This window comes from Mus musculus, chromosome 16, assembly GCF_000001635.26.
Source record: "Mus musculus strain C57BL/6J chromosome 16, GRCm38.p6 C57BL/6J".
NCBI lineage: Eukaryota > Metazoa > Chordata > Mammalia > Rodentia > Muridae > Mus > Mus musculus.
Genome location: NC_000082.6, coordinates 92,370,461 through 92,383,247, shown reverse-complemented (window position 1 = coordinate 92,383,247; position 12,787 = coordinate 92,370,461). Strand labels below are relative to the sequence as shown.

Genomic DNA, 12,787 nt, shown 5'->3' with positions numbered 1-12,787 from the left:
CAGCGATGGGTACCCTGAGCCACCTGGTGACCCAGTCATGAAGTTGCCTGTCTTCCTGCCCCCAGCATCTGTTACATCTAAAGTCCTCCCCATTCTCTTCTCCCTTGAGGATGTGCCCACCACGTTCCACCTCTGAACCTCTTCCTTGGCACGTTCTAGCTTTGTGGCCAGCAGAGCATCCTCAGGCACTCTGCTCACCGCAGTCAAGTGGGCTTTTATGGGGTGAAGGTTGTGTTCCTGACCATCTTCAATGATCAAACTCGGCCTCCTACAGTGCCCCCTCCCACCACCCCGTAGATACTCTTCCCTCTCCCCTTTAGGAGAGCACAGATGTGGTGGGCATGCTCTACACTTCCTTGCCTCTGAATCTTCACCGGCCATACCTTCTGACCTCCCAGACTCTCATCATTCTCCAGACCCTTACCAAGCTTCTTGTCCTTTGAGGAATTGTGCCTGACGCCCGTTGGTCTCACTAGGAAGTCCCTACTCTGGCCAAGGTATTCCCCACACAGTGCTGCCTCTCTGGTCTCCATGGCAACACTGGCTTCCTTTGCCAATTCTCTCAGACCTCCACAGTGTGTTCAACAGAACTCTCTGATTTCCCAGCAGAAGGCCTGGAACGCAATCTCTGCTTGGTGAGTGGCTGTTGGGTGAATTACTTCTATTCAACTCAATTCCCCCCTTTCATTAACCCTTTATAGACCCAGATGTCCTCAGACACCACGGGTCACGCTGAGACTGTGTGGGTGGGAGCCAAGCACCTGTAGTAAATATTTCAGGGAAGTTGTTTTCTCAATGGAGACAATGTATCCAAACATGGAAACTTCAGCCTTTCTTCCCCCAGGTGCTGCCAGGATAGCTTGGTTTTCCTCCCGTGAGCCCTTGGTTATGAAACCGGCACCTGCCCAAGGTCAGCGGAGTTAAACTGAAGCAAGAAATAACTAAACATTGAGAAAGCATTTCAAAGACACGAGAAGTCCACCAACCCAGAAATTATCTGGAAGTGTGCCTGTCTCCGTGGGCCCAGTCTGAGGAGCTGGGACGGAGAGGGCACCTTCATGAGTTTTAAGACCTGCTGTGTGCAACCATCGTGGCTACCTCAGAGAGAAGGATAGCATTCACTCCCAAGGGATTTCCTATAGGGAACCAAGATCAAACTACCCCTGATGTAGAACATCTGCATGCTCACTGGCCAGTTGCCTGACAGAGAGGGTATGTATCCTATCCACAGACTTGCTAGGCAGTGTTCTGTAAAAATACACCAGGGGTGGAGGGTGGGGTGGGGGGTGCAAAGTAAGAGGACTCTGGCAGCCGCGGTGCTTTTGCTGAACTTGACTGAATTCGGTCCCTGGAACCTATGTAAAGGTGGGAGGGGAGGACAAACTCTACCCATGCACCTGGGCAGGGGCACCGCTACGCACATATCATCCACATATGACAAAATCAAATAAGTAATTCAGAAATATGCCATGCTTGAGCACCCTCCCCCTTGTTTAGGAGCCCTTGTCTTGCTGAGTGAGGGGGTAACACAGGAAGAGAGTGAGGAGAAGGGGGGTAAGGGGGTGAGGGGGGCAGGGAGAGGGTAAGATGGTAGAATGCACTGAGGCTTGTGGTTCAAACCAAAACAAATGGCTAATGAGCACAGGAAGATACTCCACACCACAGGGGAGGAAAAAAAAATCAAAGCCTCAGTGAGAGACTTCACACCAGACAGTTCACACCAGCCAGAACAGCAGCTCAAGCATGCTGGTTGAACGTGTGAGAAATCAGGACCTCGTCCCCAGCTTTCTAAGAGACCTTAACAACTGGGTCAGTTGATGGCCTTGGGGTGCAGGACTGACTACAGAAGACATGCCAGTCTAGTCCTCTGCAGAGACCTGGTCTGACCTCTCTGCCTCTCTCTCTCTCTCTCTAGTGCCCAGTAAGGGTGTTGGCTCCCAGGTGAGGCCTGCAGAGGGGCAGGTGTGGCATGGGTCCTTCGGGGACATGGAGGAAACGGGTGTAAACAGATGCCTTCTCAGCTGTGGCCCTCGTGGGGCAGAGGAAGGCATTTGTTGGCAGCACTGGTGCTGACCAGCCCTGACTAGGTCGCTGAGCACTGGGTGAGATGGCTTCTGTCCTGACTCCATAGCCGTGGGGAGGCCAGAGGGGGAGACTGAGGCCTTGTGCTCCACACACATGCCTCTGCTTCACCATTGTCTCATGCCTCACAGGCACTACCTGTGGATTTGGTCTTCTAATTTGTTTTGTTTTTAATGGAGTTTCTGAGATATAATCTACATACAGACAGTTCACCCACTTGGCATGTGTCCTTTGATGGGCTTTGGTATAGTCATAAAAATTATAGTAGACCATTCTCATCAACATATACATCACCTCTAAAAGGAACTCTGAACCCTAGCTGTTGCCTCCCCTCATCCCAGCCCCTCCCCCCTCTCCCACTGTGCCCAACCAGCCCTTGATACCACCCATCCAACTTCTATTAACAGGTTTCTCTGCTTAGGTCTTTGTTCTGAATGGCATCGCGAAGATGTGGTCTTTTGTAGCTGGCTTCTGTCTCTTAGGGTAACTGTTTCTGAGATTTGTCTACATTGTACTGTGAGTTGGGACACTCCTGCCAATGGCTGAATAATCCCATAGTATGTATATCAGTTATGCATACCTGATGGGAGCCATAGTCAATCTTGTAGGGAGCTTGCTTATTTATTTATTTATTCATTTATCTATTGGTTGATTGACTGAACTGATTGGTTGATTTAGGTTGATTGGTTGATTGAGACAGGGTCAAGGCTAGCCACAAGCTCACTACGTAGCCCAGGTTGGCCTCAATTTGGTAGCATTCATCCTACCTCAGCATCGAAGATACCAAGAGCACAGGCAGGAGCCACCAAGCCTGGCTTTAGATTCTATTTCAACACTAGGTCACTATATAGCCCAAGCTAACCCCGAACTTGTGATTTTCCACTCTTCACCTCCCACATAGCTGGGGCCGCAGGCACGTGTCACCAGACATAGCTAGACTCATGTTTCTTTCTTAAACTTATGGCTTAAAGGAGTGGGGGGGATTAGTGTGATCTCCAGCCCGGCTGTGTTCCAGGCCCAGTGCCCTGAACATCTCTTCCCCATGTCAGTGGAAAATAATGAACAGTGTGTAGTGCTTCTGTGAAGCCTGTCATTGATGGAGAGACCTGTAGATCGCTCACCAGGTGAGGCAGGTCACTGAGTATGGTGGGTAAGGACAGACTGTCCTAATCGTAGCTCATGGTGAGGTCCACTAAGCTCAACGGGAGAGAAAGAGCTACGGACTGGCAATAAGAACTCCCAGCAGGCCCACACCTACACAAGTGTCTTAGTTAGGGTTTCTATTGCTGTGATGAAACAATATAACCAAAAAGCAAGTTAGAGAGGAAAGGGCTTATACAGGTTACACATTGCAGTTCATCACTGAAGGAAGTCAGGACAGGAAGTCAAACAGAGCACGAACCTGGAGCAGGAGCTGATGCAGAGGCCACGGAAGGTTGCTGCTTAATGGCTTGCTTTTTATATTTAGATATTTTTATAGATCTCAGGACCACCAGCCCAGGGATGGCCCCACCCACAGTAGGCTGGACCCTCCTTCATGGATCACTAATTGAGAAAACACCTTGCAGCTGGATCTCATGGAGGCATTTCCTCAGCTGAGATTCCTTCCTCTCTGATGATTCTAACTTGTGTCAAATTGGCACACCAAACCAGCCAGTACAGGGACAGGACAGGTCTGGGGATGAACAAGCCTCTTTTGACCTTTTATTTCCCAGCAGGTATAGTGCTGAGTTAAGCTATGACCTTGGATATTCAGACCAGTTTCCTTTGCTGTTAGATTCATTCATTCACTCGTTCACTTATTCTCTTACTGGTTACTAAGAATGATCTGAGGGCTAGGAGTGAGAATAATCCAAGCCTTCATGATCTGGCTGTGACTGGATGCAAATGGAACCAGGATGACGGACTGAGTCTTTCTCTTCAAGGGGAGCTCAGGAAAGGAAATACTGGGGTGAGTGTTTATGTCCTGAACCCCAAAGGTGAAGAGAGCACACGAGAAGGGATTCCATTTTTAAGCGCAAAGCCCATCCTCAGGCCATCTCCTGCAGCAAGGCCATACCTGTAGTAAGTGTTGCCGCTCTGAAGGAAAGTGTTACAGCTCTGCTCTTTCCCAGCTGAAAGTGTAACGGTTCTGCTCCTGAAAGTGTAACGGTTCTGCTCAGTGGAAACTGTTACAGTCCCACAAAGTCAGGCTGCACAGCAAGCATCATACAGGAGATTTACTGAGAGGGAAAATCCAGGAGGATGGCAGCCTCCACTGCAGTGGGAAGCAGCGCTGTATCCAACAGCAAGCAGGGCTTATATAGGATTTCTTAGGGGAACAGAGCTTCTCAGGGTGAGCATTGGTGGGATTTCAGGTCCTGAGTTTGGAGGGCTCGGGGACTGATAGGTTTTCCTGTTCGGGGATTGGTGGTTTTTTTTTTTTTGTTTTGTTTTGTTTTGTTTTTTTGTTTTTTTTTTGTTTTGTTTGTTTTTTTTTTGTTTTTTCTCTGTATAGCCCTGGCTGTCCTGGAACTCACTTTGTAGACCAGGCTGGCCTCGAGCTCAGAAATCCGCCTGCCTCTGCCTCCCGAGTGCTGGGATTAAAGGCGTGCGTCACCACGCCTGGCTGGTGGGTTTTTTTTTCACCCCTTTTTTTCCTCCATCGGGCCCATGGGTTAGGACAAGAAAGACATTCCTGACCATGAAGGTATTCAGGGAGTCTGGAGAGGAGGTGCCACCACTGCAGTATCTCACTGTGGTGTCTCACTGAGTGGGCACAGTGGCTGTCCCAGTAGCAAGTTTACCCGAACAGTGCCACCAACAGGAGATCAGGTATCCAAATGCCCCCAAGACTATGGGACATCTCATTCAAACCACCACAAGTCCCAATTTCCATGGTCTCAATATTCTTGGCTGGCTGAGATGTGGGCCTTTCAGGTCCACGCCAGCTGATCAGTGATGACACTACCCCTACTATCCCCCTTGGGACATGCTAATCTGACATCAGCCGATCAGTGATGACATCACTCCCACCATCCCACTTGAGATATGCTAATCTGACATCAGCAGATCAGTGATGACATCACCCCTGCCATTCCACTTGAGATATGCTAATCTGACAATTACTTGGGGGCTGGTGTGGCACTCACTGTTTCTACTCTTCAGCTTCATCTAGGCAGGTGACTGGCAGGGGCCATCTCAATGTGCAGGAGTCATGGGCAAGTCAACTGTAGAATGGTGGCCTGTACAGGATAAGATCACAGTTCAGGGGTGGGTCCCCATGTCTGGGCTTGTTCCTGGATACTGGCTTGGGGCCCTGTACTCAAAGCTATCTTCTACCAACCAGCCTCTATGCCCCAGGTGAGTGCTGGCCCCTTAGCACACCCACCTGCTTCATCAGCCACCACCTCTTGGATCCTGACATAACCAACTCTCTGTCTGCTCCACCTCCAGCCTGCCCCTCAGGGCCCTACACCTCCATGTATACGTCCTGAAACCAACAGAGATGACTTCATCTTCTTTCTCGGGCAACGGAGTATCAACCTCCGGGGAAATAGCAAGAGATGGGACTGGAGACTTGAAGTGTCTTCCCAAATTGGTGAAACCTGCCCCACCTCCAGGTTGATCCCTTTCTCCATTCCCGTTGGAGCTTTGGGCAGCTCTCACCATCTTCAATGGGCACATAAAGTCTCTGTTGTCTGTGTTGATACAACAGTGGTGGTCTCTGGTGAGGACACCAAATTATCTGAATAGATCTTCTAAGGAAGATGGGGATCAAGAAAGACCTTGAAGCACCGTAAACTATCCTGGCACCCATGTTTGGGAAGAAGCTCAAGTTGCACAAAAGTTTAAAACTACTCAGACATGGCGGACCTGTCGTGAGCGTCTGTGCTCCCTTCTCAAAGGGCTGAGTGCACAGTGTGTCCCAGTCCATCCCCCAGAGACTGGCTCTCCCTCCTGACAGACACCCAGTGACTCCCTAATGCTTGGAAATGGTCCTGGGACTCTCTGGCATACACCAGGTTCCTCTCTTGCCAAGGCTCTGGATGTTGTGAGAATGTGCCAGAACTTGCTTGCTATTGGGCAAATACTTAAAATAAAATCTGGCATTTTAAAAAACCTGCTCGAAAGGAAGCCAAAAAGACCAACCAAGCAGTATGTGTCCGATGAAGTCAGCTGAAGGTTCCGTCTCTTGGTGTTTATATGATGTTTATACGATGTTTGTATGATGTTTATATGATGTTTGTATGATGTTTGTATGATGTTTATATGATGTTTGTATGATGTTTGTATGTATGTACTGAAAGGAAACATCATATTAATCAACATCTTTAGTCAGCAGGAAATCGTCCTGATAGATGGACTAAGGGACTGAAAATATTTTTTTCCAAAACAGCCACACCACATAAATTCAGCCAAATATGAGTGACACATCCCAGCAAATGCTTCAGATGCCCTGGCTTAATGCTTGCTCCAGCAGGATTTGTTGTTTTGGCTGTGCACACCAAGAGGTGGCACCAAGCAGAGGCCGCAAAGCTGGCCTTCATCAAAGTTAACTTAAGCACGCTGAGAACCAACAGAGATGGACCCCTGGAATCACAGAGAACAAAAGAGCCAGGCTGAATTGTGCCCTACAAAATAGGCAACAATGTTAGGGCAGAACAACCACTCAAACCTCCAAGGACCAATGGCTGTTGACAGGTGATTTGGGACACCAAGAATTCTCTAGAACATTTTGCAATAACATTGCCTGAAAAATGCTGGGAAATTCCTGGTGGCACAAAAATGAGCAACCTAATCATAAGGTTAAGACGTGGGCTTAAGCTGTCTGCTGGTGGCAACATGCCTTTAATCCCAGCTCTTGGAAGATAGATGTTCGAGGGTAGCCTGGTCTACAGAGTGAGTTCCAGGTTAGCCAGGCCTACACTGAGAAACCCTGCCTCAAACATCCCTAACCCCACCCCCAAAGACTTGGGCTTAGAAAGCATTTTCTTTTTTAAAGATTTATTATTTATATGAGTACACTGCAGCTGTCCTCAAGACACACCAGAAGACAGCATCGGATCCCATTACAGATGGTTGTGGCCACCATGTGGTTGCTGGAATTTGAACTCAGGACCTTCGGAAGAGCAGTCAGTGCTCTGAACCGCTGAGCCATCTCTCCAGCCAAGACTTGGGCTTAAATGTCCATCCTCAGCTAAAGCAAATGGAAGAAGATGGATGTCCCAGGTGGGTAAGGCAAGTTATGGAAAGATGACCAGGAAAAGTGATAAACAGACTTGATTCATGAGATCTGTTGTTGTACATATTTAAGTTTGTGCCTCTTCCTCGTGTTGTTAGGGGTCTTCCTGTGATATCCCCATGCATGGTCCTTCCTAAGAGGAAAATTTACTCTGTGTGTATAAGACCTTTCCGCCCCTCTCTTCTCCTTAAATACTCCTTCAGTCACAATAACCCATGTGCCAAAGAAGCGTGGAATCCTTGTGTGCCTCGTTGCTGCAACAGAGTAACTTGACCTTAAAGAAGGGAAAGTTGGTAGGCTTATAGTTTGGAGTACAGCCCATCACAGCTGTGAAGGCAGGGTAGCAGAGGCTGAGGCATCTGTAGCCAAGAAGCAAAGAGGGGTAGATGCAGTCTCTCCGCCAGTTCCTCTTTCTTATTCAGCCTAGGACCCCACCAGGGCATGGTAAAGCTCAGAGAAACTACTCATTTTAAACCAACGGAAAAGAAAGTCGATGGATTTGCCCAGAGATGTACCTCCAAGGTGTCACATTGATAATATAAACCCTCACAGGGCGTGTTTTAGGGTAGCCGCCTGTGTGCAGCAATGGGGCCCAGATCTGGTAACACGGCTTTTCTTGCTTTTGATTGTAAACACAGAAGGCTGGCTATCAACTACGAAGAGTGGAAGAGAATAATTGAAGCCTTGAGGTAAGTTCACACAACGATCCTCAGATCTGAGATTAGAGAACGCCCGCTCCCCGGTGGAGGCATAGGAATCCGCAGATAGTCCACGGAGGCAGCACCCGGTCTTGGGAAATGAAATAAAAATTCAGATGCCTGGGACCTGGCCAGACTAATTAAATGATAAGTCATGGGCAGTTTTTAATGTTCCTGCAGATTCTGACATGTAGCCAAAGTCGAGAACGGCTCACTGGAGATAGGCTGAGGAGGGACTTTGTGGCCAGAGGTTCTGGGCTAGAACTTTCCAGCAAGGGAGAGCCTTTGGGAGGTTGGAGGGGAGAGGGGCAGGATGGCAGGACTGTGTGGAAGACAGATAGGAGAGAAACGGGACCTCTAGCTAGGAGATCTATGTCAGTCAGCTTTCCACTACTGTAACAAATATCAGGGGAAAGCCAGCTGACAGAGGGAGGGCCCATATGAGCTCACGGATTTGGAGGCTTCGGCCCACGGTCAACTGGCACCAGAAAGTAAAGGACTGCAAGAGGACCAGGGCCCCACTGCATCTTTTGAGGACACACCCCCCAAAGGCCTGAAAGCCTCCACTACACCGTGTGTGTGTGTGTGTGTGTGTGTGTGTGTGTGTGTGTGTGTGTCCAGCTGAGCCAGCTGAGCCTAGGCTATAGGGATGCGTAACTGGAAAGAAAGCCCGAGTCTGCGGAAAAAAACCTACAGCCGGAAGTGACGTCAGCACCACGCAAGGGTATCCTTTTCTGCCTTTCTCTGCTCTTCAATCTCTGCCATCTTTAAGGAGATTTTCAAAGAAATAAGCATCGGTTTATATATCAAGCAAGGAGAGTGTTCCCAACACAGAGAGGCAGAAACACCTGCTCAAACCACTGACCTATGACTAAGGAGGGCGTGAAGCTCAGGTTTATTGGCCTACTATGCACAAGGTATCAGTCCCCACAGCACATGTCTGTAATCCCCGCGCAGGGAGAGTAGAGGAAGCTGGACCATTCAGGGTTATCCTTGGCTGCTAAGTGAGTTCAAAGGACAACCTGAAACACACGAATGAGACCTTGTCTCAAAAAAAATTTGATAAAATAAGATAAAAATAAAAAGATGATTAAAAGCCGGGCGTGGTGGTGCACGCCTTTAATCCCGAGTGCGGAGGCAGAGGCAGGCGGATTTCTGAGTTAGAGGCCAGCCTGATTTACAAAGTGAGTTCCAGGACAGCCAGGGCTATATACAGAGAAACCCTGTCTCGAAAAACAAAACAAAAAAACAAAACAACAACAACAAAAAAAAGGTTAAAAAAGGGGGATGTTAGGAAGAGAGATGGGTAACTTTTAAAGGTATATAATTTTTTATTAATCTTTGAGAATTTTATTCAGTATATTTTGATTATGTCTATCTCCCAGATCTATTTCCACCCCTCAACTTTATGTCCTTTTCTTTTTTCTTTTGGTAACCCACTGAGTTCTTGGTAAATTTCACCCATTTTCTGTAAAATAATATAAATTATGCTTGTATCAGTCTAACTTCAAATGAATGAGACTCAAACTATGTAATTTATTTATTAGGTTCTGTGTAATTACTGGGGGATAACCCCCTAATCTAATTCTCTAGCCCGACTAGCTACCTCCCCAACTGTGCTCCCCCAATACTTGGGGTTGAATCTTCCTGGGTTATTTCTGCTCCAGCAGTCGGGTGCTGGCTTGTGCTGCTGGTCCATCCTGACTAATGGAGACCTGTTCTCTCTGCTTTCTCTGTGGTCCTCTCTCCTCCTCCCATCCCTACCTGCCACCCCCAGCCCCGCCGAACTAAAAAGCCACCTGCCTCTATTTCATCCAGGCATTGTTGCCATTTTTATTTAACCAACAGCTTTAAATTGGGGAGCAAGGTTTGCACAACAAAAGCTGGTGTATTTGAGGAGTCACTTCATCTAGGGATCTAGGGGCATCCAGATCCTGGGGTAGAGAATTTAGCATTTGAATACGTAGCAGCACCAGACCAACCCAGAACAATTTTGCACTTTGGAATTTTTTTGAAACTTGATTATGCAACTTATGGAATAGAAATCTGTATTTGTGGTAAGAAAAAGTATTAAAGAACCCTTGCTTATGGTTGTCATTCTTGTGGCTGATTTGACGTTCCCATGGTGAAACAGAGGTCCTTTCTCTTCTGACTCTGCCTTACTAGAACAACTACAGTCTATTGAGAATGGGAGTCACCAGCACGGGTGTGAGAGGCTTCGCCCCACCCTCTCCCCCTCCGCATTAGAGCCGCAGGGACTGAGCCTGGGCTCCCTCAGCCTGGCTATCTAACCAGGTCACAGAACCCTGAGCTAAGCTGGAAACTGCTTCTTCCAAATAGAAGGCCGAGGTGGTTAATACTGACCATCAACTTTATCCAATTACAATCACCGTGGAAACAAGCCTCTAGGCTTCCCTACAAGAGCCTGTGTGTAAGGTAGATTGAGGTGGAAAGATCCACCCTAAATTAGTTGTTACGTTCTGTGGACTGGGATTGGGGGTTAATTAAAAAATGAGCAAAAGCTGGCTGGGCACGAACATTCATCTCTGCTTCCTGACTGGACGCTGTGACAGCCACAGCCAGCTCCGCTCCGGTACCTTCCCTGCCATGGCCCACCACAAGTCACAGTAAACCCCCTTCCTTAAGTCCTTAAGTCCTTTTGTCACTGGAAGGAGACAAGTAACAAATGGGGGAGCGGGCAGGGGGGCTGTTCAGTTCTCAAGGTGCCATTTGTGTCCCAGAAGGGGTGGACGGTTTTTTTTTTTTCTTCTTATTCCTAATTTATTTATTTCTGAGTCTACCATTGCTTGAAGCCACAGGAAGATATGTGCTTAGCACTGGAGACCACAAGAACAATGGCTGTGTCTTCTTTTCATCTGACAAACTTCCCTGGCATCCTCTCCTGACCTCTGCAGACAGGTCAACAGCTTAGCTCCAACCCCCTGCCACCAAGAATTCCGGACTTCCAAGAGGAAGTTTCTCCTGGCTGGCATTTCTCCTCTCTCCTTTCCCCTTCCCTCTCCCTCTCTTTCTCCCTCCCTCTCCCTCCTCCCCCCTGCAGCCCCCCTCCCTGACTTTCCTTTGTGGGTTTTTGTCCTGCTTGACTCTTTAGAGAGAGTCGGTGTACCGATGGACAGTGGCCAAACCACATGTTGGACAGAAGCCTGGCTCACCACCTGTAACTGCCCCCCCCAAAAAAACCCACCCCCTTTATCTACAACTAAGAAACAAAACAGCCATGGGCTAGACCTGTAGGAAGCCAGCTTGCTTTCTCCAGTAGCGCTCCAGGAAACTCTAACATTGGCAGCAACCACTTCCAAATGGCCAGGACTTGACGACCTGACACCTGCCCCAGTGTTCATCCCCGCCAGAGAGAGCCAAACATGCCATCTGACCCCTCTCTCATAAGCTATCCTGCATCCTGCTAACCCGCCTGCAGCTTCCCTAGGCCAAAAGCCTCCAACTAGGGCAGACCTGAAGTCTTTCCTTTTTCCACTGTGAGGCTTTCTTACTCCCCTCCCCCTCCCCCATGCCTCTGTGGCCCTGCAGGACACGGGGAGCCTTGGCCACACTAGCTCTGGGAATCCTTGGCTTGCCCACTAACTCATGTCACTCCTGTGAGGTGTGATAACCACTGTAGCCAGGCGTCTCTCACGCTCTCTCTACGGTAAGGTGTCTGGAGAGCCCTGGCATGAAGCAGCCATCAGTGCACCTGTAACACCCACTGTGTGTTTCTCTTTGCTTTGAGCCTCTCTCAGCTCCAGACTCAATAGTTGGCTCCCCACCTTGAAGTCTTAGGCTTTGCAAGGCACCTCACCCACCACACGTCCGGAATGCAGACTTGATTAGCCTAGAACTTTCCTCAGCCCACCTGCCTTGTCTGACTCTTCACCCTGCTCTGTCTGTCAGTCTCCATATTGCTGCTCAAGCCAACTCTTCATCATCCTCAATTCCTCTTCCCTCTGTCTTAGACCCTAAAGTGTTAAGATCCATGCTGCATCTTCAGAGAGCTCTGCTCACCCGCTCCCCACCCTGTCTCCAGCCCACTCTGTCTTCTAGATTCCAGCAGATGCTCAGCTCAAATTATACAGTGACGGGGAGGGGGGGCAGGCTTCTGAGTCGGAGCCTTTCTGACCTCCAGGACCTGACTGCTCCAGGCTTCTGGCAAGCTTGTCAGCAAACGTAATTGCTTTCCCAGGGAACTGTGAGACTAGATTCCTTAGGAGATAGGAGCATAATGAGGGGATGGTGAAAAGCGAAGGTCGGAGAACCACTGGGTGAGAAGCCGCTGCACTTGGCAAAGGCTCAGTGGGTCCATCGCCCTCTGCGACAGGGAAGGTGGGTGCTGATGGCAAAGTGCTCCTTCACGCTGCTCAGCTGTTGCTCTGACAGTATTACCATGTGCCCGTCTGGGAACCATGTGTTCTACCCAGTTATCATTCTCTAAATATGCATTTGTTTATACTTAGGTATGTACATATTTTTTTTTAACTAGAAGAAGCACAAAGCATAACACGGAGCGGCGTATTTACCCACGGAACTGAACCCAACTGTTCACCACAGCATTTCACAATATGGGCTTCAGATTTTTCTGGCTGAGGATAAAATTTAGAGCCTTGGGTGTGCAAGTTGATGCTCCACTTCAGGTGACAGCCCGGGCTCCCTGTTTTCTAGGACATAAGAAGCTGTAAGGCCAGGAGGAGGCTCAGTTGGTGTGGGGCTTGTTTGGCATTGCACACAGCCTTGGGTTCCATTCCCAGCACTGAATAAAACAGGTGTGTGC

The 12,787-nt window shown here is 48.7% G+C and overlaps 1 long non-coding RNA gene across 1 annotated transcript; it reads left to right on the top strand.

The window, feature by feature from the left end:
- Positions 1-564: 564 nt before the first annotated feature.
- Positions 565-6,177, top strand: Gm29805 (predicted gene, 29805). The gene is made up of 3 exons (NR_105054.1): positions 565-635; positions 845-1,212; positions 5,518-6,177. It is a non-coding gene; the product is annotated as a predicted gene, 29805 (long non-coding RNA).
- The last annotated feature ends 6,610 nt before the right edge of the window (positions 6,178-12,787 follow it).